This window comes from Protopterus annectens, chromosome 2.part0, assembly GCF_019279795.1.
Source record: "Protopterus annectens isolate FY-2018-M chromosome 2.part0, PAN1.0, whole genome shotgun sequence".
Taxonomy (NCBI): domain Eukaryota; kingdom Metazoa; phylum Chordata; order Ceratodontiformes; family Protopteridae; genus Protopterus; species Protopterus annectens.
In genome coordinates this window covers 1396110862-1396136558 of record NC_056728.1, presented here as the reverse complement: position 1 = coordinate 1396136558, position 25697 = coordinate 1396110862, and positions in this window count along the sequence as shown.

The following is a 25697-nucleotide window of genomic DNA, read 5'->3' as shown; positions in this document are numbered from 1 at the left end:
TGTCAAAAACCCAAAACCTGCATCAAAGGGGATATGGTTAAGGCTTTCAAGAACATACCAAGAATCTTTGCAAATTTGAGGTTCTGTTTTAAGAGCCTCTTTTAACTTATTGTCTACCCATTTGGCACATGAATAAGTAATGGATTGACGACCGTCAATAATGGGTCTAAAAGGGGGGCTTTGGATGTCCTTATGCAATTTTGGAACCCCGAAGATGACTGGAACCAAGGGAGCTGGCATTGTTAAATATTGATATAAATCTGTGTTAATGCTTCCCTCTATAAACAAATCACTTAAGATGTTTTTGATTTTTTGATATGACTGATTTAACTCGTTCCTTGAAACCTGTCTGTAATTATTAGTTGACAACATGTCATACATCTTAGTTTCATAGTCATCTTCATACATAAGAATCACCCCCCCGCCCTTATCGGGCTTCATAACACATATATTATGTGCTCTCACTAAAGCAATAAGGTTCTGTTCTGTTAAATCTACATGTTTATTCTGGAAAAATTCCCTATTTATTCCCCTTAGATGGGCTTCAGTGATTCTTTCAAATAATAGTAAACTATTGTCAAGGGGGGGATTGTATATACTAGCCACACGTTCAGTGGTTAGCAGGTTATTGTTTTGTCCAAGCATCATTCTCAAATTTAGTTTATGTGTGTATAGCTTAAGGTCACACAAGACCCTAGCTATATTAGGTTTTGGTGGTAATACAAAATTAAAACCTTTTGCTAAAAGCTCAACAAAGTCTTGTGGGACTTCGAACAAGGTGTAATTATACACATGAAAATCGTTGCTGTCACTGAGAATAATCACAGGCTGAACTGCTCGCAAAGTTCCTGTTACCTCCTGCGTCGGTTGTATGTCCTCCTGTTCTGTGTCTTCTTCGACCAATTCACATTCTTCCTCTTGGTATTGGAGGCTACTCGTTGAAAATCCTGTTGGTTATCATATTCAACACTGCCTTGGTTACTTTGTTGATGTTTTTGTTGACTTTGTATATGCTCGCTGCGTCTGGCTTGATTACTTTCAGTCACATTTGGAGACAATGATTCGTTAAAGGGCTCAGAACCATCTACTAAGCTTAAACCAGCATTGTTATTGATTGGACCCGCATCTTTTACTGCCGAAAGATGAAAATCATTAGAAGGCTGGTTAGGAGGCGGGTCTGGGTATGCATTGCCATTTGCGTACACCAGTTTATCTCTGTTGATCTTACGCTTCTTTGTTTCACTAATCTTATTTAAAAGTGAGTCAGTGCTTGTAAATATTCTACTATAGTCGTATTCATACCGACTAAAGTTAGAATCTTTTTTAATGTCCTGTTCCAGTGCCTCCAATTGTTGTTTAAGCACAGACATTTGTTCTATGTATTCAGTAATTAGTAACTCCAGTAAATTAAGCCCCTGTTGGTTAAAGAATGAAATGAGGCATTTGTGAAAATCTGAGTGCTTGATCACACCCGATGGATATTTCCACTGTCTTAGTCCTTTCGGGACTATTTTTAAACTGATGCATTCTCTAAAATATAAAGTTTCTAGTTGCAACTTCTTATACTTAAGTAAGCAACTATCAAATTGTTTTAAATGTGAAACAATGTTACTAGTAGTTTCTTGTTGGTTTTCCTGAACATTTATATCATCTTCACGTTGAACACAAAAAATGTTAGTTGGCGTGTTCATAAAATCGTGTAATATTGGTGGAACAAGGTTAGATGTATAAGCCTCACCTTGATTACTAGTTACAGTTACTGGTGTAGTTCTTCGGTTACTTGCGGGGCTAATTTGCCTCACTTGCTGTGCTGGCAGGATAGTTCCTGTAGACCCTTGGTTTGGACTAAACCTTAATCCAGTATTGTCTCTATTTTCCACCACGAAAACACTTGGTACTGGGTTGAAATTCACCCCTGGCTTCGGTCGAACCACAGGCATACCTTCCATGGATCGACCGTTGACTTGCACCGCTAAATCCTCCACTCACTGAGTTAACTGCTGAATAAGGGCTGTTAAATTACTGATTGGATCTACCTCTCGGCAAGAAACTCCACTTGAGTCAGAGTTTGGAGAAAACAAAGACTGCGACTGTTGGGTACCACCGCTTTCAGCCATGAAAAAAGAAAAAAGCTTCAAAAAGCTGCACAAACCAACGAAACAAAAAGGTAGATCCAACAAACACCAGCAGCCAATGTAAAATCCAGAATCCTTTTACTTGTAAGCGCTTTCATGCAGTAGGTTACATGCACTTCTTCAGACAAGATTTTAGGAAGCTTACTATGAGTATAAATGCACTTACAGATAAAGACAGTTAATTAATTAATTACATTCAGCCCTAAACAATCAACTATTTAGTCTCACAATTTCATTTAAAGACAAACCAACAGTAAAATACCATTCAAACGTGAGACAGACACAGTCATTTAAATACATTATCCTATGTACACCATATAATAAATATGTGTGCATATATGCTTTTTGTAATGATGTTAGAATACTTTTAAAAGTCAGTATTACATTAAAGAGTGATCGGTATCAGCTGATCATGACTCTTTTTGCACCTGGAGCTGTTGCATCTCTTACCCTGCCTAAGTTGTACTACTGCTATGTGTATATAAAGCGTACACAATATGTATTCAAGATCATTGCTACTACATTTGTTGCGCTGTCTATCCACTCAGAAAGATTACACTAGCTGTAGACATACCCCAGGAGTTAATAAAAAACATGCAGGCACTGTGTAGAGCCTGCATGGAGTATATCCATGTATAAGGCCATAGTTCCCTTTGACAGCATGCCATGCATATTAATGATTGCACACTGCCAAGGGAGAGCTAAGGATCATGGATATTGAATCAGTGTAGGTAAAGGTGCAGTGGCTATCCATGGTTGCAGATGAGTGTGAGGCTCCCTGTAATGCTACTTGCCACTGTTATAATGTTGTGAAGTGCATCAACTGTACAATATGTCATTTTTATGATGTGTTATGATTTTAGTAATTTATCTTATATTTTTTTCTGTTTTTTTTTTTTTTTTTTTTATTACCGCATGTTGTGCGGTGCAGCATGGAGCACAGCAATGCCAAGCTGTGCTGACATTATAGACAGCTGACACATGCCTGACATCTAAAAATAGAAACTGGATGCAATTAATTATTTAATTATAGGTGTGTTTAAGTGTGTTTGTGTGGCGTGGTGCTCAGCAACACTACCAGGTAGCCTAGTAGTATATGTGAAGGTATACTAGTTTTTACAGCATCCAACTAGCTAGATGGGTAGAGTTATGGTGTTATGTACAGTAGGTCCTGGGATCGAGTCCATAAGGGGCAGAATATTACTGCAAAGGAATGTAATTTTTAAATTAATTTTATGAAACTATAGTGATGTTTGGCACTGCAGCATTCTGCTAAGTAATGCTTATTCATGCTAAGCAGTGCATAAACATGCTAATGGCTACTAATGTTTGTGCAGTGCTAAGCCTCACTAAAACCTCAGTTGTATGAGTTTTCATGCTGTTTGTGGGCTTTCAGGCACAGAGGCGGGGGATTTAGGAGTCCAGGGTCATGGTCTGGCTTCTTGTTAAAAACTATGAACCCTAGCTGATGCAAGGAGGATTCCAGGGCTCAGAGTGTAAGGCAGAGGCCTGGGACCATTTGGCCAGGAACTCACCAGTGTTACTGGTTTCTCTTGCACAGGTGAGCAGTGTTGTCACCACCATGATGACCTGAAAAGGAGGAAGAGGGGAACCTTGGACACCTGGGTCCAAGAGGCGAGGGCAGGGAATGATCCACATATATGTAAGTATATTTACCTGTCTTTTACCAATATGCAAGCAAAATTTTTGCAAAACTGATATGCATAATGCTGGGCTTCTCTCCCTACAGCTGCAGCTGAGAGGGCTCGAAATGTCAAGTCCCATGCTGGACACCTGACCAGGTTGCATCGCGAGCATGGAAAGTACGGATTTAGTATGCTAACTGTAGTGCAATAAGCATAAAAAAGTAAAGCATATACTGCAATAGAGTATACACAAGAAAAACTGTAGTGCAATATATGTGCAATTAAAGCTGTACAACTGTAGTGCAATAAATGAACTCTAAGAACCGTATTTCAATAAAACAATAAAAATATCAATAACAGTAAGCAAAATGATGTTCAGCAGGATTGTGTTGTCATAACCATTGCAGTAAAGCTATATATAGTAAGGTTGCTGCAGTCAAGTGTAACACTAATATCTGTAGCCAGCAAATCTAATGGCCTCCGAACTATATTATATGATTCATAATACTGTCCAAGGCTTACTCCAGGCCAATATCATTCACATAATGTTCTCTCTTCCTCACACAACAGGTAATAAAGGTATATAGATGAGGTAGCCTAGTCAATGGGCAGATATTGTGTGTGGACGTCACAGATATTTCAAATCAATAACAATAAAATGTGGTAACTAGCAGTGTTGATTCTAAAATACAGTTTTTTTAATATATGCAGTCTAGTATAACACTGTAAAAGTACAAGAATGTCAGAGGAATATCCTGTAACTTGTATTGCTCAATTCATAGTATAGTTCCAGGTGATCTCCAGGCAAGTATCAGTCAATCAATAGTCAGCAGTGACTCAGTAGCGCAGTCTGTTAAATGCTTTGTATGCAGTACATTTTGCCACAAACAGTCCTAATTATTAGTCACGTAATGCTCACATTTTCTCTTTCACCAGGAACACAAGAAATATATGTGAGGTAGCCCATATTATAAGAAGGCATTGTGTGTAGTTTACAAAGAATATTAATATCAATACCAAGAATGTATTCATAAGCATTGTTGAGTCATAAAGCTTCATAATCCCAGTATCCCTTGCAAGTCTGTACTAAGTTGCTGCAGTCAACTATTAATTAATTTCAGATGTCCCCTGCAGTCACAGGTATTGGGTTCTAGTCCCATGCCTGCCAACTAAAGCATGATGGCTGTCTAGTTTACTTACTGTGAACAAAGATGCATTTCAAGTGTTACGCTTTCTTGTAATGTAAGTAAACCAGCCTAATCCATCTGTTACATGATTAGCAGATAAAGTATGACCTGGAATGATATGTATTACCAAATCCATTTACAGAACACCTGGGTAGATATACAAGTCCACAGTATGTGAAAGTGTTCTGTGTAGTGCTGTACCTGCTTTTGTTATTGCTTGCCCCATACTGACTCATGCTAACAGCTTGAGAGGCATGTACGTGCTACATCAGCTATAGGAGATATATATATATATATATATATATATATATATATATATATATATATATATATATATATATATATATATATATTTAGATAGATATATCAGTGTTTTCAGGGATATAATCTGCAATGGCAGTAATGCAATGTTTTTCTCTCTCTCCCCACCCCTTATCTTCATTTATTTATTACTGTTATTTATTATTATGATTGTATATTAACATTTTTTGTTAAACTATCTATATTGTGGGAAAACTGTGTTTCATTATTATGTTCTATTATGTTTTAATAATAACATAATTTGTTAAACTAACTATATTTTGGGAAATGTGGATTATTATTATTGTGTTTTATTATGATGCAATATTAACAAATTTGTTAAACTGTTTTGTTGGTCCTATGGTTTACTGGCATGCTGTTACCAGACTAACTGTCATGTTACTTAATGTTGTGTTGCACATATTATACATTAATATGTATTTGGATACATAAATATGATGTTCAGTTCTGTTAATACTACCATTGGTTTGGTTATTACTAACCATAATGTATTGTTATACCTAATTTCCCACAGCATGTCAAGGTAGGCCGGTTCTGGCTGATCACCCTACCTTGCCTCAACTGGCCATGGCACTGGGTCCCGGCACGTCTTGGACCCAGATCTGTAGTGCCTGTGGCATTGGGTAGTACTGCCCCAGGGGATGAGGCCCGGCCCCCCTCTGGGAGTGGTGGCAGAGGGGGTGTTGGCACCCATGTGGAGCTGCCAGTCTTGGTGCACAGGATAGTCCGCCATGGTTATGACCACTGCCTGTGCCTGACTGAGGGCATGCTGGCCACCCTGGTGGGCAGCCTCATCCTGGTGCAAAGCCTCAAGCACAGCCTCCCTCTAGTCAGTGATGGAGTAGTGTTGACAGTCCCATGGGTGGGGACATGAGTCAAACTTCTGCTGTCTGGAGATATGCAGGACTCAGATTCCACAACACCCTCCCTATCCAAGGCGTTCACCCCCCTCATATGTCACACACCTCCCCTGTCTTCTGTCTTGTCTTTCTTGTCTGTTTGCAAATGCATCCTCACCTACCCAACTTACCTCCCCCATACGTACCTATGTCCCTTCTCCAACATTCCACTCTCACCTGAAAAAAATAAAATGGGCAACTTTCCCTAAAAATATATCATCCCTTACATAGTTCTCCATTTCACACATGTGTCCACTGGACAGGCATAATTCATTCCAATTGGCTTAACAATGCAGTTATGTTGTCTTCAACCCTCTCTGGGGTTTGGGAATTCAAATCTACAAATTCTGTCAAAGTGCACAGTTTTTTGCTGAACATGAAATGGATAGCTATGGTTCTTTCCTATGTCCTTCCTGCACATTCCTCTTTGCCTTTCACTATGTTTTTTTCCTTTGCTTGCCCCCATTTCACCACTTTCCTATCTCCCTTTTTTCTTTTTTTTTATATTTTATTAGCACAGAGCTGTGTGGTGAGCAGAGTCATGCAGCTTTTCTAAGCTCAGCTAAATAAATCTACAATGACTATATGTGTTTCTAATATTGTGAGACACATGTACAAAATAAACATCTCTGCCATGTTTTGAACCCAGGCCCATCACATCTACAGCACATTGCATTAACCCTCACACCACACAAATCTTACTTAACACATGTGTTTTAAACAAAACATAGTAATTGACATTTATAGTCATAAGGCATGTTGCAACGGAGCTGCACCCCACACCACACTGCACAAACTGGAATGAAAAGTAATGGAAAACATGGGAGTGTACCTAGGACTCTGGTGCAATAGTACACCATTGGATAGCTAAAGACATGATAATGGATGTAACTGAAGCCTGTGATAGCAGGTAAAGGTGGCATTTTATCAGCAACATGTAGAAAGTGCTAAGGCATTCATGTAAAAATACATATTCAACTGGGACTCTGGTGCAGAAATACATCCATATAAAGCCACACACATACTGATGGATGTAGTAAATGTATGTCACAGCCTGTATGTGTGCACATATATCTTGCAAATACAGCCACTGTAGCAGTGACTCAGTAGTTCAGTCATTAAATGCCTTGCATAGAGTACATTTTGCCAGACACAGTCCTGGGATCAAATCCAGTGTTGTGTTGCATTTCAATTACATTATTGTGAAGACAGCAATTAATGAATGACACATGCACATTTTTCCACAAAAAAACATTGCAAAGTATATGACTGCTTTTCAGTGTTGGAAGTCACAGACTTGCAGGTAAGGACACACATCCCATATCTGTATAACATCACTATATGTCACCTAGTACTCTGTTATTAATACAGTTGCCTAACATATACCTTAAACACATGCCATAATTGGAGTGTCAGGGGTACTCTCATCCTGGCTCTGTCTCTACAACAAGGCTGACACAGCTGACACAGATACCCCTACAGCTTGTTGTCCTCCAATGTGTTCACACTCACTGCCCATGTCTATTACCTGCAGCAGCAGCTGCAGTCTGTGGTACACACAGCTCTATGTAAATGTTTCTGCTACAGACCTACCCTCTTTGACAATGTAGTCTCCTCACTCCTGTAGTGTCCCTTTCAACAGCTAAGAAAGGGGCCCATGTCTACATGAAGGCCTTATATATTTCACAGTGGTTGCATGTCATTGGCTAATGATAGTGCAATTCAGCTGTTTTCATTGTAACTAGCATTTCAGAACCACAGACTGGTTTAGAGGTAATCATCTGCTGATGGGGAGCTTGTTTAAAAGGCAGGCAGCTGGCTATGGGGAACCATTCTGTATGAGACCTTACTCACACAGACCACACCTTTGTGAAACATTACTAATAGCACATTTCAACAGAGGACTAATGCACTCCACTAGGTATGTAACTGTTTTTTTTTTTTTTTGTTGTGTATAACAGGATACAGATAGGAGGATACAGGTATGCAGAATAGGGATTACAGCAGTAAGCCTGTCTTACACATGTGTTAATGACATCTCATTGATATCCTGCAGTATTACACCTACAGGGGACATACAATACTCCAAGGTTGCAATGTCTTTTGTCATTGTGGCAAACTGCTGTTGTTGGACTGACCCTTCACATTGGTTGCAATAGCACACTGCTAATTGTCTGGCACTGATCTTATGACATATTATTGGGTAGTTGGCCTTAGCAGACACACCACCATAAACTGAAGTGTTGGTTGTATGATCATACAGCAGAATTTCTCTTGGCACACAAGGAAATACCTCACCATTGATACCATCTGTGTTGGATCCACACATGTATGTTATCACACTGTGGTGTATGACATGTGTGAACAAGCAGTGGATAGTTCCAGCCATTTTGTCCTTGCTGTATCTGTACATAGTGGATGTCCATGTATCTGGTCCTGTAATTTGCTCCCCTTGTGCTGTCTTTCAGGAATAATGTACCACAGATGACACCCACCCTTCTTGGATGTGGAGAATGAGAAAATATTGCAAGGACTACAACATCATCATGACATCCTGATATCCAGAGGAAACATAATAGGGAACAGTGGGCTGCATTGTGGTCAGACCTTGTCCATGATGTTAATGTCACAGGTCAGCAGGGCAGGACATATGAACAGGTTCAACACCAGGCAACCGATATGATTAATGCTGCACGTTGATGGACAGCAGATATAGCCAGGGATCATGCTGTCACCGGTGGAGGGTTTGCAGGGAAACAACAACTCTCAGCCACTGAGGAATTTCAGGCAAACCTAGGCACACATGACAGCTCTCGGGCATCCATTAGGCCATACATTGTGGAGGTGGGTGCCACAGTTTCCACAGCTGAGAAGAGTGCAGGTAAGCTTACTGTGATCACCATTGTAATACTGTAGCAGTCAGTGTGTCAGGCTGTAGATACTTTTATGTGGGGGTCAGGTCTTTTTTTTTTGGGGGGGTGTAACCTCAGGTATACACTCATATGCAGATTGTGACCAGTACAACAAGTAACACAGTAGCTACTGTAAATGAGAGGTATATGGATGTATTACCTTGTTGTGCTGCAATATGCAGTGGTCCTGACATTACCCCACCCTCAACTTTTCACAGGTCCTTCAGGTATTGCACAAGGCCATCGTCCTGCCCCTGGTAAGTATGACACTTGTTTTATTAAGCAACACTTATAGTCTAATACGGTTAAGGGCAACAATAATGCCCTATGTACACGTAATTATGTGTGTAAACAGAGTACGAAGTTTATAAATGTCTGTCTGGAAGAGGCACCTAAGGTTTCTAGAGGGGGTAGTCACAGGAGTGTAGTTCAACAAGCATATACACTTTGGCAGTTACAGGTAAGAGTAGATAAGGTTCCTGGTTTAAATGAGGCAAGGAATCTAAAATTCATTTTAAAATACAACAGGCTGAACGCAAATACATTAGGCAGTGAAATGTGTATTTCATATAATTGTGAAGAGAGTTGGAGTGGGTTTTATGTGTTGTTTTTTTCAATCATAATGTCATACTGAGTAAGTAAAAGATAAATATTACTGGTAATGTTTGACTTGATTTACTTCAAGTGATGGTTATAAAGGTCCTTAGTTAAATTTGAATTATGTTCCAAGGTAGTGCTTCATGGATGATGGCAGAGAAGGAAGTTGTTTGACCACTAATCCAGTTGTGGGTTTTTGTTGTGAGTCTTGTATGCTTTTTGTAAAACAATAGTGCAGGTGTTAATGTACTACTTTTTTCATTCTTATTGCAGGTGACTGTGGGGGTTGGATTCTGTCCCCTACACAACCTGATGTCAATGTCTCCATGGAGACTGATGATGACAGTGGCCCCAGTGAGGCACAGGTGGGGGTGTCAGGGGCTGAATCTGGGGGTGTCAGGGGCTGAATCTGTCTGAGAGGTAGACATCACTCTTCTGTCCCCATTGTCACCCCATACAGTTTGCATGCCCACACATACCTCATCCCTTGAGGCCACAGATATTGGACAGTCAAAGGGTGAAGACATTGAACAGGAAAGTGTGGCAACTATGGCTCCAGTGAGTGTAAACACTGGCCATAGCCAGACAGCTGGCAAGGTCCCACACTGGTGGATTGACTGGGGTGCTTCTGGGAGGCCTGCTGTCCATCCACCACCTATTGCAGGTGTTTCATCATGATCATTCGCTGCATGTTTCAGACCATCATGGAGGCACAGGCACATTCTAAATGGAACACCAGGAGTATGCTTAGGGTTTTGGATGCAGCACAGTCTGACACCCGTGACAGCCTCTACCACATTGGGGGCACCCTGGATCATTTGACTGATGCAGTGGACTGAAGGTGGGCTGAGATAGTGTATGTCTTGGACTGCACATTGTCTGTGCTGGAACATGTGGTTAGAGTTGAGCACAGGACCCATAAACGTAGGTCAGCAATGTCATCTGCTGAGATTCCATGTGGACATGCACACTCAGGCTCCCATAGTGGCAGTACATCCAGTGCTAGACAGGGGAGTGTGCTGTCCACACCATGAAATGGCAGACCATGGGCTTGTGGTCCAGGGTGGTCCTGCATATGATGCAGTCCCAGCAGACAGCACTCATCATCAGGTACTAGCACCACCTCTGACCTGGGGCATGGAGGTGCCAGTGCAACTCCTGGCAGAGCCAGTTCCCGTGTTTGTGGTCAGAGATGGTGAACTGTCAACTCTACCATGTATGGTCCAAAGCTGTCCAACATGCACATGTGCAGGGCTAGCACTGAGCTTGACTGTGCGCATGTACACACTCACACACCACTGTCAAATTCAGGTCACCTACAGTCACACACAGCACCTCTCCATGGTCCATCTTACATGCTCCCCAACTCACACACATGCTGTCTAATGTTTGGGCCAGCCTAGGTCTCCTGCATCACCACACAACGCCCTGTGCAAGTAATGATACCTGTGCCACATCCCTGTCATCCTTGACATTTATCCAGGGAAATGAAGCTATGGATCTGATGTACAGGGTGACCTTATTACTTAACATGTACTTGTCTAATGCAGTGTTGGTTTACCATGCCACTTGTAGTGGTTAACGAGAGATACTGTATGCTGGCATTTGTCACAAGTATGCCACATAGATTTGTGTACCTTATGTAGTCATTATGTTGTATGTTGTCGAATTGGCTGTATAGTTACACAATGACAGGAGTGTCACAGGCCTGTTCATGTTTCAGTTACAGGAGTCTGTTGAGATAACCTATGGATAAACAGGGGAAATAAAGCAGCACAGGATGGTATGTCAGCACAGAGGACATATGTTGTCAGCAAGGTGCATCACTATAACTGCATGGCTTCATAGGTTCATATGTGTATAACAGGGCAATAAGGACAATGTTGGCATTTAGCATACCCATGCATCCATAATCTGTGAGAAGGTCTGCTACCCTTCATAAGTGCCACCAGGATTTTGATGGTGGTGACACATCTACATATATCCCATGTCCAGCACCAACAGTTGCCCAACAACAGTTAAGTTTGTTGTGTTCTGCATCCCAATGTGTAACCTGCACATGATGTGTGTCACAGCAGACGTGTGTGTGACATGCATGAGGGTCCTGTTTCATGTAGAGTGTACTGCCTGTTTTACATACCTGTCTCACCAGCTACCACACTGATGTTGCTGGTGTGTAGCATTGATGACACATATATTAGTCCTGTCATGCATACACAGGAGGTACACAGTGGGAACTGACACCTCCCTGTATGGAGCCACACATATCACCTCCAAAGCATTTCGGACATAGAGTACACTTGTACATTCCTGACATGGACTCCATAGGACATGTTCTCTACAATGTATTTTGGTGTAACTTGGCACCTGTGTGGCTGCTACAGTTGTACGATATGCCTGTGTAGTAACATGGCAAGGGTGCCGTTGTACACAACGATTGCTGTAAAGACTGCCATATTCAATATACCAGTGCCATTCTGGGATGTACGTCCCAAACCTGTTGGTATTTATTTTACAACAGTAAATGCATCCACATCTCTCCAACCAGTGGCAAAGGCTACAGTACTCTCCGTATTCAACTGATACATCCCATGATTCCATAGCATGTTGTAAAACTCAGGCTTACACAAACACATGGCTACATTGAGGCTAGCATCACTTCAAATCAGTGTGTACAGGACACACCAAGGCACACAGTGCAGGTTTGCACACTTACCTATGAAATGGTACATACTACAGATCACAGTATGTGGTGCACACAACACACTTCATGTCTGCTAGTACTATCATTTTAGGGCATATTATGCTTGATGACATACGCAAGCCTTATTGTGGTCAGTATTTTGTGGGACACATCACCTGCTACAAATAAAACACTGCAAAACCGTATATATGTTTAGGCTACCAAGGTTAAGCCATATGGATATATACACTCACACCAAGTGGGCTGGATTGAGATTTAAACTCCTGCCTATCCAGTTTTATACACTATAGATCACAGTACTTATCACATGCACCACAGCTTATATTTGTTATTACACTGTAAGTTGGCAGTCTTAAGGTGGCTGACATCATCAGGCCTTGTAGAAGAGGGCAGTGTGGAAGTCAGCAGCAAGTTATAGGGCCAAAAAGCACATAACCATTGCAGATGGATAGCTCATGAGGGCATGTCCATTAATTTGCAGGAGGATGCACACACACACACACACACACACACACACACACACACACACACACACACACACACACACACACACACACACACACACACACACACACACACACACACACACACACACACACACACACACACAAAACACACACACACACACACACACAAACACACACACACACACACACACACACACACACACACACACACACACACACACACACACACACACATACCAAGTGGGCTAGAGGGAGATTAGAACCTCTACCTATCTATCCTTACACACTACAGATCATAGCACTTATCACATGCTCCCCAACATTAAGTCTGTTGTATGCATCATTGCAGACACAGTACTTGTGCATTACACGTACTAGGCCTGTGTTGACCAGCATCTGTGGCCTGCAGTGTAATATTACTTCATACTGTTATCTTCATCTTGTATCCTGGCAGTGGGATAACTGTAATTATCCTAGCTATGTGTATACAGTTCCCAGTATGGTCATATGTGACTGCTTGCAGTTACAAAGGCATACCTGTGGGCAGGGATATGTTGCCCTGTCCATACATGCATTGACAAAATTATACATTACAGCACCTGCTCACCTTTGTCTGTCTGTGTGGTGATGTCCAGCAGGCACAGGGGTCTGTGGGTAAGTGGAATTTGTACTGTTGCACCCTTAGCTTAGATCCTTTGAGCAACAGTATGGCTGTGTGATAGTAGAGATTTACTCACTATTATTGAGTATGTCAGACAATACAAACATCCACACACATATTGCTGGATATAACATGGATGTATATATAACTGGAACAGCATGTGTGTATGATATGTATATGTGTTATGTACATATATGAGGGAGGTGTATTTATCATTTTAATATATATAGCTATATATGTCAGTACATATCTATTTGACACTGCATAGTGACATATATACTGTGCATGTGAGAGAGAGAGATAGTGACAGACAAATATGTACAGACATTTCAACATAACAGGTCATTTTGTTGAAGGGGCAACAGGATTGCTCTCATTTTAACTAAGTCTATGGGCATACCCAGTGGGACTGTCAGCATTTATAAAGTGACTCCAGTCCACACCTACCTGTACTCCTGCCTGTCACTTTGTATGTTACAGACATTAGCATCTGCCCATTTCTGCAGTACTGCACTTCACTCAAACTGTCCACAGTATTCTCCAGCAGTATGCTATACTTAATGTGTGACTGCAGTTGGTAATGTTACGCCACCAGCAGACTGACAGTCTGCATACAACTCAACTGTCCTGATTTCCACAGAATATCAAGAGTTTTGCCTCATATGTTTGGTCTGTTCTTCATACATTTGAGGTCTTCTTGTGAATTATTGAATATTGACGTTACTACATTATACTACATATAGACAAACATTTGTGTTTTAGACATTATATCCTTCAGAACATATGTAATAATGCAACACCTTTTCTTCCAGGTTTATGAGGACAATATTTGAAATCAGTCTCCGTGTTTGGTCCTTTGACCCCCAATCTTACTGGCTTTGTCCAGGTTACTTGCACTAAGAGGTATTACAATCTGTGAAAATACCAACATAGCACTACCTCACATGCAAAAGATATGAGTAATTCCAGATTAGAACCATCAACACCATCATCCAGGCCTGCTTCCCTAGTCCACTGAGCCGATCAGGTCACCAGGCAGAGATAAGTCATTTATCACACAATCAACAGCAAAAACATGTACATTATTATCCTGCATGAAGAGAGATATAGAATGATGTGAGCAATATTTGTGTTACAGCCTTGGGATTGCCTGGTCCATTGATATACCATAGGTAATTTTCTGTTAAAGCAGTTGTATGGGTACACTGCTGTGTTGGGGATGGGGGAACAACAGCATATGATCTCCTGGGATATACAGTGGTCCAAATATCATGTGAGCCCAGTGTTTAACATCTCCCTTGACTGATGTAGTGAATATTCCAACCATGAGGCCTAGTGAATATTAAGGAACACATACTATTGGGCTGGGTATCTCTGAAGTCCCATGTAGATGTTACATCTGTCCAATAAGCCCACCAATTTCCTTGCATAACAGCAGCAGATCCATACATATGATACTTTATGGTAATCCTTACAATTAGTGTGTAGTTTAGACACTTACCTTGCAAATGCAGCAGTTGAGAGAGCTGTAGTTCAGGGCTGACTCTGTGTGATGCAAGCAGTACACAACCAATACATGGATAGGTTGGTTGTGTGGGTTGTCTGGCATCAACACGTTTACTATATGCATGTGAGTATGAGTAAGGTGTCAGTCCCTAGGGCCCTAGGTTGTCAGTGAATGTGCTATACGTTGTCTCTTAGCTATTGCCAGGGCATACTGGGCATGCCTATGTCTGCCTACAGGGACATCATGAGGGGGCTGTTCCTCCATATTTTTTTGAGAGTGTGGCTGTGGTGACCTAGACAGTAGTGGGTGGCTGTGTATCCCTTCCCTTTCTGATCCTGCTGCAGCTGTTTCCACAGGATCATATTGTGTAGCATGGCACACACTGTCAGCATATGTGCACACATGGCTGGAGAGTACTGCAGGGCTCCACAAGATATAGCTAGACACTGGAACCATGACTTCTGCAGCCCAAAAGCATGCTCTATGATGTTTCTAGTTTATGTGTATGCTAGATGATGGCATTCTTCTGTGGGTGTGTGTGTGCATTTCTGATGGGGGTCATCATCCACTGTTCTAGGACATAGCCAGCATCCTCCATTAGATGGCCATGTGGGATGTCCCCCCTAGCAAACATCTGGTACAGCTGTGATGGGTGCCGGCTATGGGATAATTGATAACTGCCATGGCTGCCAGCACACACATTCATGATAATGCCATGGGCATTTCACATGACCTGGCAGTTGATGGAGTGGTACCCTTTGCACTTGACGTAGATTCTACCCTTCTCACATAGTGGTGTCTTGATGTGTACATGAGTGCAATATGTGGCAACCAGTACCTCAGGGTAGTGTGCTACATGGTAGAAGTGTTGCATATTGCTGGCCCTCACATCAGGGGTGAGGGAAAAATAAATGTACTCACTGGCATTTGGTAGCATGGCATCCAGGAACTGGTGGAGTACCCTGGATGCTGATACCTGTGAGACCCCCATCATGTCCTCAGTTGGTCTTTGGAAAATGCCTGTGGCTATTATCCTAAAGACTACACATACCTGTTTCCACTAGGATGGATTCCCCTCTGTTGGCTCTGGGTCTGAGTTGAGGGGGCAGAGCTCAGTGAGTTCTTGTACTATGTCCCTGTCCACCCTGTAGCCCTCTACAATCTCCAGCTCATGTGGCTCCTGGAAGGTTACCCTGGGCCTGAACACTCTTCTCCTTCACTGGCTAGGCCAATTGTCAGCAGAAGCAGCAGCACTGGATTCGGCATCTAGCACATACAGATGTAACAGACCTACATCAGCCCCTAACATTCTTTCACTTAAAATTCCCAAGTCTTTACTGTAATGGTGCAGAGTATGGGTGAAAAATCTGAATATATAGTGTATGCATACTTTATAGTGCTCTGCTGTTGGTGTTGACTGTATGATTGGCTACCTATGATGCCTTCCACATGCCTAGTATATATTTAGCATCATTTACTGGCCCAAGTTTAAGTTAAACAAGGGTCACAACTAATTAATATATCATTGCTTTTTAGATACTCTCAGCAATGCGAATGCCACTCAAATGCACCAAGCATAGGTAAATAAAACTTAGGAATCACAGGACACCCCCCCAAACTTTCCAGGCCCAGCACAGTGGCACACTGTGTAAATACAAGGAAACATGCACCCCACAGGTAAACATAGCTTAGAAGTCAGTGGACACCTCCCCAAACTTTCCACGCTCAGCACAGTGGCGAGTCGCACAAATAGGGGCAGCTAAGCTCCAATCAGCTTAGCAGGTCTTTGACACACCCTCTCTTGATGTCAGCTACCTCCTCTGTGGACACGAACATGGTTGTCTACCTACATGGAAAGGATATGCAGACACAAAATATATCTTTTAACTTAATATTCTGTTTGTTATTTGCATGTAATATATGATATGTCACTACCTATGCTTGGAGCTTTTCTCCCTGGGCCTCTACTGAAAATGGACATATATCCAGTTAGACTAGCCTGGTCAGCAAATGTAAAATAAATAAATAAAATAAATAAGTACCCAGTTTTGATATTCATTAACTCCACCTCATTTGCATAGGGATCCATGCTCACAACCTTGAAACTACACACTTCCAAGCCCTACCATTTTAGCAACAGCATCAATGCACCATTGTAGATGCTCCATGCAGGGTCCAGTAATACATTTATGTATCATAATGCTGATTTGTTTTTTGTACTTTTATATATATATATATATATATATATATATATATATATATATATATATATATATATATATATATATATAAGGCATGTATTCGCATGGCGTAATGCCACGCAAACATGCCCAGATTATTAAAAAAAAGTTTTTATATTAATATATTTTCCTGTAACTTTTGTGACACATGAAGGATAGTTTCACTCATTTCTCCCTGCAGTATGCCATTTTTGTCCATCTATCTATACTTTTACAGCGCCTTTTGGCTGTCTACTTTCCTGTACACAGAACTTTTCGGTGTACACTACAGACACTGACATGGGCTCTGCAAGGCTGACTATCTGCTTCCTGGCTCACTCTACTTGCCTCATTTGCATAAGATTCACCTCTTTATGACGTGATTTGCATGCCACGGAACTTCCCGTGTTGGCGCATGCATGCCACCCAGCAGTGCTTACTGGATTGCAAACCTACTTACTTTCATGTAAGCAGCGTGACACGATGCCTACACAGTAAAAAAGACCATGTAGGCTTTATAAAATTCCCTCCATATTCTACACATTGTGGTAACCTTTATAAATCTCCCTCTATATTTAAGGTTTCAAGAAAATCAGTCGGAAAACTAAAATTATGAGAAAGAAGGTGGAAGTTAGTGCACACTTAGTATAGGTGGTCATGAATCCAGCCTAGAGTTCTGAGAATTTTTATTCTCTTTTCTTATGATTACATAGTATGCTTTTCGACAAAACCATGTTATTTCATCATAGTTCAAACACGTGTGCATACCTCTAGAACTCTTAAGTGTTTCAAAAAGACTGTAAGTTGGAAATAAACCTTTACAGTGGCCACATTAATTAAAGTCTAGTATTGGAATTTAATAAAGCCTACATATTTTTTTACCATGTAGGCATCACTGCTTGCTGCCAACATGGGCGCGAACATTTTTAGATTCAGTAAGCGCTGCTGAGGGACCTGCATGAGTTTGCCAACACAGAAACATCCCTGGCGTGCAAATAACCTCATAAGCAGTTGAATCCCATGCAAATGAGGCAGACAGAGCAATCCAGCAAGCAGATAGGCAACTCTGCAGACCCTGTGTCAGTGTCCATTATGTACACAGAAAGCTTTCATGTACAGGACTGGAGACAGACAAAAGGGGCTGTAAAAATGTAAGTAGATAGACAGAAATGGCATAGCACACACAGATATGAGCAAAACTATTCTCTTAATTTTCCAAACGTTACAGTAAATATATTAAAATAATTTTTTTAAAATAATCTTAGCATGTTTGCATGGTGCACCGCAGTGCCTTATAAAAAAAATCTGGAAAACTCAAACATTAATATCATGAGATAGAAATGAATTACAGGACTCTGCATGTAGTATCTACAATGGTGCACTTGTGCTGTTGCTAATGTGGCAGGGCTTGGAAGCGTGTAGTATTCAGGCTGTGAACATGGATCCCTATACAAATGAGGTGAAGATACTGAATAACATAATGGGGTGACTGTGTCCACATATCCCCTCCATGTAGGCAGAGAACCATGTTGGTGTCCACAAAGGAGGTACCTGACATCAAGAGAGAGTGTGTCCAGTAACTTGTAAGCTGATTGGAGGTTTGCTGTGCCTGTTTGCATGATTCACCACCATGCTGAGCGTGGAAGCCTTCGGGGGGTGTGCACTGACTTCTAAGCTTTGTTTACCTATGAGGCACATGTTTCCATGTGTTTGCACAGCACACTGATGTGCTGAGCATGGAAGTCTGGGGGTGTACACTGACTGCTGAGCAGTGTTTACCTACGAGGCATATGTTTGCATGGTTCGCTGCAGTGCTCAGAGTATCTAAAAGGCCAATGATGTATTAATTAGTGTTGATCCATGCTTATTTTCAACTAGGGCCATTAAATGATGTCAATGATATATTAGGCAGGTGCACTGAATCATAGGTAGCCAATCACACAGGCAGCACCTACAGCACAGCACTATAAAGTATGCATACACCCTACAATCTGACTCTTCCCCCATACTCTGCACCATTGGAGTATAGACTTGGGGAATTTTAACTGAAAGGATGCTAGGGGTTGCTGCAGGTCTGCTACATTTGTATGCGTTAGATGCTGAAGTCAATGCTCTGCTTCTGCTAATAGACCTAGGCAGAGAAGGAAGAGAGCGTTCAGGCCCAGGGTAACTTTTCTGGCTCTACATGATCTGGAGATTGTAGAGTGCTACAGGGTGGACAGGGACATTCTACAAGAACTCACTGAGCTCTGTCACCCTCAACTCAGGCCCAAAGCAAATAGAGAGGAAATTACCCATCCTAGTGAAAAAAGGTATGTGTAGTCCTTAGGATAATAGCCACAGGTACCTTCCAAAGACCAAATGGGGACATGATGGGGGTCTCACAGGCATCAGCATCCAGGGTACTCCACCAGTGCCAGGATGCCATGCTACCACATACCAGTAAGCACATTTTTTTTTCCTCACCCCTGAGGTGAGGACCAGCAATTTGCAACTCTTCTACCATTTAGCACACAATCCTGAGGTACTGAGTGCCATAGAGTGCACCAATATATACATCAAGACACCACCCCATGAGGAGGATAGAATCTACATCAACCACAAGGGGTACCACTCCATCAACTGCCAGGTCGTGTGCATCATGAATGTATGTGCTGGTAGCCCTGGCAGCTATCATGACTCCTATATCTGGCAATCAGCACAGCTGTACCAGATATGTGCTAGGAGGGCATCCTCCACAGCCATTTAGTGGGGGATGCTGGCTATGCACTGGAACCATGGATGATGACACCCATCAGAAATGCACACACACCCATGGAAGAATGTCATAATGAGGCACACGCACAAACTAGGAACATCATAGAGTGTGCATTTGGTTTGCAGAAGTAACGGTTCCAGTGCCTTGATATATCTAGTGGAGCACTACAGTAATCTCCAGCCACATCTGCACATATGTTCACAGTATGTGTCATGATACCCAATATGATCCTGCAGAAGTAGCTGCTGCAGGATCAGCATAGGAAAGGTATACAGAGCCCCACACCAGTGCCTAGGTCACCACAGCCACACTCACAGGAGGATTTGGAGGAGGAGCCCCCTGATGATGTCCCTTTGGTTAGATCTAGGTGTGCCCAGTACACCCTGGCATTGACTAAGAGACAATGCATAGCACATACACTGACAACCTAGGGCCCCAGGGACTGACACCTTACTCTCATTCACATATATAATAAAATAACTGATGCCAGGCAACCCTCACAACCTGTACCTATCCATGTATTGGCAGTATTCCATTTACATCACACAGAGTCAATCCTGAGCTACAGCTCTGTTAACTGCTGCATTCTCAAGGCAAGTCTCTAACCTACACACTAATTGTAATGATTATTATAATAGGGTATTGTATGCATGAATCTGCTGCTGTTATGCAAGAAAATATAATGGGCTATTTGGTCAGAGTTAACATCCACATGGGATATATGGTACCCAGTCCAATAGCATGTGTTTCATAATATTCACTAGGCCTCATGGTTTGAATATGCACAACATCAGGCAGGGAAGATGTTAAACATTGGGCACAAATGATATTTGGACTACTGTCTACCCAAGCTGATCATGTGCTGCTGTTCCCTCACCCCTAATAAAGTGGTGTACCCATATAACTGCTTTAGCAGAAAATCAGCTATGGTATAGCAGTGGACCAGGCAGTCTCAGGGCTGTAACATAGATAGTGCTCACACATTGTATGTCTCTCCTCATGCAGGATAACAATGTATAGATGTATGCTGTTGATTATGTGATGGATGACACCTCTCTCTAGTGATCTGTGTGGCTCAGTGGACTAGGGAAGATAGCATGAGTGATGATACTGATGGTTCTAATCTGGAATTAATCACTTTTGCATGTGAGGTAGTAGTATGTTTGATGTTTTCAGAGAATGTCATATATACCAACCTTTCAGTGCAATAAATCTGGACAAAACCAGAAAGACTGGGAGGGACAAAGGCCCAAAAATAGGGACAGAGTTTAAATATTGGTCACATAAACCTTGCTGGAAGTAAAGGTGTTGCAGTAGTACACATATTCTGATGGATATAAAGTCTGACACACAATTGTTTGTCTGTAGTTAGTAGAATGTATTGATGTCTACATTCAATAAAACACTTGAAAAACACAAATATGTGAGGAACAGACCAAACATATGAGCAAAACTCTGGACATTCTGTGAAAATCAGGGCAGTTGAGAGGTATGCAGACTGTCAGTCTGTTGGTGCTTTAACATTAACCACCCTAGTCATATATTTAATACAGCAGACAGCTGGGTGATGCTGTGGACATCTTGAGTGAACTGCAGTACTGCAGAAACAGGGGCGGATGTTAATGTCTGTAACATACAACATCCCAGACTAGAATACAGGTAGATGTGGCCTGGAGTCACATTATAAGTGCTGATAACCCCACTAGGCATGCCAGTACACTTAGTAAAAAATGAGCGGAATTCTTTTGGCCCTGCATTGAAATGACCAATTATGTATAAATGTCTGTACATACAGACATATGCATATGCATATCCATCTGTCAGTATCTCTCTCTCACATGCATAGCATAACTATTGCTGTATAGTGTCAAATAGATATATATAGCTATATACATTAAAATTATACATAGACTACCCCCATATATCTACAGAACACATATAGATACTCCCCCCGCACACATATCTACATTTATATATACATCCCTGTTATATACAGAAATATGTGTGTGGATGTCTGCATTGTCTGACATACACTAATAATGGTAAGAAACTGCACCACCACACAACCATAATGTTACTCAAAGAATTCAAACTAAGGGAACAACAGTGCATAATCTACTTACCTACAGACACCTATGCCTATTGGATGTCACCATGTAGACAGACACAGGTGAGCAGGTGGTGTAATGTATAATGGTGTCAACACACATATGGACAGGGCACATTGTCCATGCCCACAGTGTCATCTATCTAACTGCAAGCAGCCACATATGGCCATACTGGTAAGTGTACACACATAGCTAGAATAACATCAGTTATCTCGCTGCTAGGATACTAGATGCAGGTAACAGTATGAACCAATATCACCTTGCAGGCCACAGCCAAGATAGATAGAAGTTCTAATCTCACTGCAGTCCACTTGGTGTATGTGTGTGTGTGTTTGTGTGTATATACCCCTACAAAACAAGGGACATGCCCTCATAGGGTAACCAGCACCAATTGTTATGTACTTTTTAGGCCTGTAACTTGCTGCTGGCTGCCACACTGCCCTATTCTAGAAAGCCTGTTGATGTCAGCCACCTTAAGAATACCAGTTGATAATGTAGTATCAGACATAAGCTGTGGCACATGCGTTAAGTACTGTGGTCTATAGTGTGGAAGCCTACATAGATAGAGGTTCTAATCTCACTGCAGCTGGGTGTGTGTGTGTGTTTGTGTGTGTGTGTGTGTGTGTGTGTGTGTGTGTGTGTGTGTGTGTGTGTGTGTGTGCGTGTGTGTGTGTGTGTGTGTGTGTGTGTGTGTGTGTGTGTGTGTGTGTGTGTGTGTGTGTGTATGTACCCCTGCAAAACAAGTATTTGCCCTCATTGGCTATCCAGTAGCAATGGTTATGCACTTTCTGGGGCCAGTAACTTGCTGCTGGCTTTCACACTGCCCTATTCTTCAAGGCCTCATTATTTTAGCCACCTTAAGATTACCAGCTGACACTGTGGTAGCAAGACTTAATCTGTGGCTTGGTTGATAAATACCGGCATCAATATTGTGTGATACTAGATAGGTAGGGATTCTAATCTCACTTCACGCTACTTGGTGTACGTGTGTGTGTACCCCTGCAATACAACACACATTCCCTCATGGGCTATCCACCTGCAATGTTTATGAACTTTTTGGGCCTGTAACTAGCTGCTGGCTTCCACACTGTCCTATTCTATAAGGCCTGATGATGTCAGCCACCTTAAGACTTAAGCAGTGGCATGTGTAATAAATACTGTGATGTATAGTGTGTAAGACTAGATAAGTAGGGGTACTAGTAAAACTTAAGCTGTGGCACGTACAATACATACTGTGATCTATAGTGTATAATACCTAGATAGGTAGGGTTCCTAATTTCACTTCAGGCTTCTTGGTGCATATGTGTGTGTATACCCCTGCAAAAGAACAGACACATCCTCATGGGCTATCCACCTGCAATAGTCATGCACTTTTTGGGCCCATAACTTGCTGCTGGCATCCACACTGCCCAATTCTACAAGGCCTGATGATGTCAGCCACCTTAAGAATACCAACTGAGAGTGTAATAGCAAGATGTAAGCAGTGGCATGTGTAATAAATACTGTGATCTATAGTGTGTAAGACTGGATAGGTAGGGGTTATAATCCCACTCTGCCCAACATGGTGCATGTGTTTATTTGTATGGCATATGTATGATAACCTATGTAAAGTAGACATAGGTAGGACTTTTTTGCATTGTTTTATTTGTAGTGGGTGATGTGGCTCCTCCAAATGGCTGACCTCAACAAGGCTTGCTTATATCAACAAGCATTATATGTTCTAAACTGATAGTACAAGCAGACATGAGTTATGCCATGTGCATCGGGTCATGTGATCTGTAGTGTGTACCAGTCCATAGTGAAGTGTTCTAATCTACATACAGCCAACTTGCAGTATGTGTGTGTCTTTGCGTGTCCTGTATGCAGTGAGTGGAAGTGGTGATAGCCTGAATGTGGCCATGTTTGTGTGTGAGGCTGTTACAGTAGTATATATCATGTTATGGGGCCATAGCACATGTGAGTGTAACTAGCATAATGGCCATGCAGCTCTCAGAATCAGAGACTTCTGTATACCCCTTGGTACAGGACCAGCACATATTGCCCCAGTCCAAGAAGGACTCAGGCAGATGCTGTGTGTGGAGATGACAGCTGCCCAACCAGTCAAACAGATAGCATGTGCAGAGGTGCACTGAGTTGCTCTGTGTACCATTAGGCAGGGTCTGTTACAAGGGTGTGTTTATGTCTGCTAAACAAATGTCTCACACAATCATGTGCTACTAACATCACATAGTAGGTTACTGTCCTTACAGTGAGTCATTCATCTACTATGCTCCCTACAGATAGGCAGAAAATGCACTCCAGCAAGGTCATACCTTGCCTTGTAGCAGACCTTATCACAACTTATGAATGCATGAGTACGCTGACTGCTACTATTGTCCTTGTTAGACTATCATACAGATGTGAACCTATGGAGCCATGCACATATACTACTGTACCTTGCTGAAGTCATATTTCTGCTGTGCTGCCATGCCATGCTGTGCCACTTCACTACTGACATGTATCCATAGGTTATCCCCTCAGACTCCTGCAGCAGAAACATACATAGGCCTGTGACATACCTGCCATTGTGTAACAATACTGCCAGCACAACATCATACAGCATAAAGTCCACAAAAGTATGTTGCATACTCATGACACATGCCAGCATACAATATATGTTGATGACCACTACAATTGGCATGCAAAACAATACTGCATTACACAAGTACATGTCAAGTAATATAGTCACTCTGTGCATCAGACACATAGCTTCATTTCCCTGTATCGATTGGAAGGATGACAGGGATGTGGTAAAGATATCATCACTTGCACATGGTGATATGTGGAGGTGTTGGAGGCCTAGGCTGGCTCAAACAGTTGACAGCATGTGTGTGAGTCAGGAAGGGGAGCAGATTAGATGGGGCATGGAGAGGTGCTGTATGTGTCCGTAGGTGACCCGTATGTGACAGTAGTGTGTGAGTCTGTGCATGTACACTGTCAAGCTCAGTGCTAGCCCTACATGTGTGTATGTTGGACAGCTGTGGACTGTACATGGTAGAGTCGACAGTTTACCATCTCCAGCCCTGAACACAGGAACTGGCTCTGCCAGGAGTTGCACTGGGACATGCCCAAGGTCAAATGCAGTGCTAGTACCTGACAGTGACTCCTGTCTGCTGGGACTGTAGCCCCCACAGGACCACCCAGGACCAAGTGCTTATGGCCACTTTGTGGTGTGAAAAGCACACTCCCCTATGTGCTGCCACTACAGGAGCATAACTGTGCATGGCCACATGGACTCTCAGCAAATGGTGTTCCTGACTTACATCCACAGGTCCAACATCCAACTTCAACCACACGTTCCAGCACAGACAATGTGCGGCCCAAGACAGACACTGTCGCAACCCACTGTCTGTCCACTGTATCAGTGAACCAATTCAGGGTGCCCCCAAAGCAGTGGAGACAGTAATGGGTGTCAGACTGTGCTGCATCCATAACCATAAGCATGCATCTGGTGTTCCATTCGGAACCTGTGCCTCCATGATAGCCCAAAACATGTGCTGAGTGGCCTGTGATGTGACACTGGCAACAGGTGGTGGA